General features: G+C 37.1%; 1 pseudogene; it reads right to left on the reverse strand.

The window, feature by feature from the left end:
- Nucleotides 1-1773: 1773 nt before the first annotated feature.
- On the reverse strand, nt 1774-2333 carry LOC144225099 (small ribosomal subunit protein uS10 pseudogene; annotated as a pseudogene).
- Between the last annotated feature and the right edge of the window lie 2163 nt (nt 2334-4496).

The raw sequence follows: 4496 nt of genomic DNA on the forward strand, positions 1-4496 counted from the left end.
ATCAGGCTTGAGTCAAATTGTATATTTACTGTAATTTTTTATACCAGTGCTTCTCAAACTGAGTATGTGGATATGTGTTCAATGGATACATTATGATCATCTGGCTCATAAAGATATACTCTTTGGATGGGGGTGACTGGGTGGCTCAGTCGGTTAAGTGTCCAACTTCTCCTTAGGTCATGATCTCATGTCCATGATTTCGAGCCCTGCATTGAGCTCTGTGATGACAGCTCAGAGCCTGGAGCCTGCTTCAGATTCTGTGTCTCCCTCTTTCTCTTCTCCTCCTCTGCTTGTGCTCTCTGTCTCTCAAAAATAAATAAACATTAAAAAATTTTAAAAATATCTATACTCTCTGGGCTACATACTAGGTTTACTATAATATACACTTTGAGAGAAATACCTGAGAATATGCATTTTAAATCTGCTTCCTCAATGATATGGAAGTATCGCTAGATTTAACAATAACTATACAAAATGAACAAAAGCCATCAGGGAGATTTGTTTTGCAACATGGCCTACCCAATGAAGACAGGAAAACTGTTTCCTTCTTATATTTATCAGTTCTGATAAAGAATTCAAAGGCCCTTTAGGAATCCATCAACTTACTGGTTGAGTGAATAACAAACATGGCAGAGAAAGTACAATTTAAGATCTACAATGTAGATAAACTCAAGTACTCCTCTCATGTGTAACTGAGCCCCATGGTATGTAGAACTGTGTTGATGTGGCCTTTTAGCATACTTGCATGAATAGAGACAGCTGCATACACAGGCAAAGTAGGCCACTGCTTTTGTCAGATGATCTAGGTGTTGAGGGTAGAGAGTCCTAGGCTGTCTTGCCTAAACACTTCTACCCTCTCACTACTTGCTAACTGAAATTCAGCAATAGAGCTGAAGCTGTTGATCCCTTTAAAAAATGCAAATAAAGGTGATCCCAAATTTTCTGATAATTCGGGTTTCTAGAAACTGGTAAAACTGATCACATCCAGCAGCTGTTTCCCCCTTAAGCATTTTCAGTTCCTTAACTCATGGCAACCAGTTTCTAGAAACTGGTAAAACTGATCACATCCAGCAGCTGCTTCCCCCTTAAGCATTTTTGGTTCCTTAACTCATGGCAATCAGTTTGGAAAGTGTGTGCCAAGTATTTATTTATTTAACTATTAATGAAATACACATTGGATGATTTCACTTAAATTTTTTCCTTGCAGATTGAAGCATTACGTAATCAATCTCTATCACTCATCATATTAGTTAGGGTAAAATTAAAGCTGCTATAACAAAGGACTCCCCCAGTTGCGAGGCTTACAGAAAAAGATATTTCTCATATAACAACAAACCCAGATACCAGTGGTCCAGACTGACTGGTGGACATTTAGGGACTCTGAGGTTTCTTTATTCTTGTTTTTCTACCATCCCTTAGTAGTCAAATTGAGTCAAATCTGTTCCAACCTTCTGTTTTTAGTAAATACACTTTTATTGGAACACAACTGTTTTTGTTTGCATATGCATTGTCTATGACTGGTTTTGTGGTACAATAGAATTGTGTAGTTGCAACAAAGACTCTGTATGGTCAGTAAAACCTAAAATATTTACTGTTTGGCCCTTTACATAAAAAGTTTGCCCATCGCTATCCAAAAGAATCACCTTTATCAACATGGTCACAATTGGGTCTCAGGCATTTCATGTTAGAATTTAGGGTAAAGCAAATATCTAAGGTTTTTGTTGTCATTTAGTATCTTGGAGATCATGTAGAAATTATGCATATCACACTAATTCACATCCCATTGACCAAAATTAGACATATGACCCAAGATAACTGCAAGAGAGGTTTGGAAATATATGGTCTAGTTATTCTTGTTCCTATTCCACTGGGGAAATAGGATAACCAGTTTAGGGGGACAATTAGCAGACTGTCATACTTGTATTTCTGTAGCCTTTTAAAATATATAATAATCAACTTATTAAAATGGTTGATGTAAGCATCTGCAATGGTGACTTCAGTCTCAACTGTTGGCTCAATATTGATGGAAATAATCTGTTTAACAATCTCAGAACAACTGTGCAAATCATCAAGTTGCTTGTGGATCCACATCTGAAAATGGTCCCCAGTCTTAGAACCTTCATCACAAGGAGTTTTTCTTATACTGATCCTCAGAGTCTTGGTAGGCATCGAAATTGGTCCTTTCACTTTGAGATTCTTTTCCTTTGCACCTCTGAGCAAGTTGGCACATACTTCCTCCAAAGATTTTACGTTGCAGCTGGTTAGAGTAATTCTAATTCAGTGAATCGCCACCCTGTTTCCACAGGTGTCTTCCTGGTGTCTTTAAAAGCCATGGCTGAGGCTCTACTTCCTGACTGACTTGTTCCTCTGGGAGAGTGAACAGCGGTGAGTCAGGAGCAGGACCGTGGGGCCTCCAATGTCCCCCTGTAGCTGTGACCATGTCTTCCTCAAAAAGCAAGAAACAAGTAAAATAAAAGATCCTGGATCACAATCTCAACAGGGGTGTGTGCCATTGTGAACCTGATCTATTGAGTGATTTTTCAACGGAAAAGAATAGAAGAAAACTTTGTGTACAATATCCATCATTTCATTGTTACCTACAATTACACTGGCTCTTGTGTGGCGTTGTGTTGAATTTGTACACTTGTAGGGGGTAGCAGGAGATAAAAAGCCAAAGAATAAGTAAAGGTCTCAAGAAGTGCAGGGCTGGTTGGGGCACCTGGGAGGCTCAGTCAGTGGAGCCTCTGACTTTGGCTCAGGTCATGATCTCTGGTTTATGAGTTGAAGCCCCACAATGGGTTTCTGTCAGCACAGAGCCCACTTCAGATCCTCTGCCCTGCTCTTTCTGCCCCTCCGCCACTTGTACTCTCCCCCTAAAAATAAAAAATATTAAAAATATTAAATACACACACACACACACACACACACACACACACACACACACACCCTCTCCAGGTGGGATACACACCCTGTCCAGTGGGTGACATTCCTCAGCCACNTAGAAAAGGATCCATGAATCAAAAAGGCCTCAATTTGAATGTGGCATTATTAGTCACTAGCTGTGACAAGCTCTCAGTTTCAGTATCTTCATCTGTAGAATGAGGATAATAATAACCTAGTGTTTATGGTTGTTGTGATGATTAAATTAGGTGATGCATATGTAAATATGTTATGCAGGGGGGCTGACAAGGGGATAGGATTTAAAAGTGTAAGTGAATATTATTAGGCAATGAAGTGCAAAGCTGCAAAAAAAGGGGAAATTTACAATTATTAATCATCTACTTTGTGTCAGGAGTTGTGATAGGCAGTTTACTTGTGTTATCTCAATGAATACACTATCCACTGGGGTACATATATGTTTAGCACTTTTAAATTCTTTTCAGTCATTTTTGAACCCATAGGATTGTCATAAAATATTTTAATAGGACAAGTTAGAAACTAGAGAGCATAGAGTAAGAAACTGAGCATGAGTGAAGGGAAGGAGAGAGATCAGATGGGGAAGGGAGAGTCAATTACATTACATTGCTAAATGCTGAAAGTGATGCACTACTTTAATAGTATGAATGAACTCACAGTTACTAATATTGAAGACAAATTAAACTTTATATTAAAAGTCAAATTAAAAAAACTATAATCGGTTTCTTAGATGACACCTGGAAATTAGTGGGCTTTTTTCTTTGTTTGTAATATAAGGAAGGAGTATTGATCTTCTAGCTTGGTTTTGGTTATTTATTCTCATTAAAATTAGCTGAATATCATATATATTATGATTAAAATCATCTTTTGCAATTATTTTAATGTATTATTGTAGTTCATCAAATATTTGGCATTAAGAATATTAACATTTCACCTTCAGCTTTCATCATCTTTGAAAAGGTTTATGGTAAGAAAAAATCCTCTTGATTTTTACTTTTGAAGTCTTCACTCTATATTACTACCTGATTGTATGCCCAAACAAAAGAAACTTGCCTTAAAACATTTATTTTTTACAATGTCATAGAGTATAGCTACAAGAAGGACTTTTTTCTGTAGAAAGAGCCAAGTATTATATAGAGGAAAATGTAGAGGTATATTTAAAATACCTTTATTAAAGTTTAATTTTTTGAAAGAAACATAATACTAAGATTATGCAAAATTTTCCTGGTAGTTAAATATGATTTATTAAATAAGCTGGTGTCATCCATCATTAACAAAAACGATGACTGCTCAAATTTGTATTAATGCTAACTCAGGCAGGGAGTGATAATTACTTATGCTTGGAAAAATATCATATTTGCATGGAAAATTTACCTGAAGAGGGTGGACATTCAATAAATATTGTAATAGCCAGCCTCACAAATCACTGCTCCCCAGTGATACCCCTCCTTCCTGGTACTCACAGACTTGTATAGTCTCCTCTCATATTGTACCAGGGTTAGGCTTTATGGCCAAGAGCATACGGCAGAATATGACTTCAGATATTAAGCTGTACAAGACTGTGGCTTGGTTTGTGTTTT

Source organism: Crocuta crocuta, unplaced genomic scaffold (genome assembly GCF_008692635.1).
Source record: "Crocuta crocuta isolate KB4526 unplaced genomic scaffold, BGI_CrCroc_1.0 scaffold1310, whole genome shotgun sequence".
NCBI classification, from domain to species: domain Eukaryota; kingdom Metazoa; phylum Chordata; class Mammalia; order Carnivora; family Hyaenidae; genus Crocuta; species Crocuta crocuta.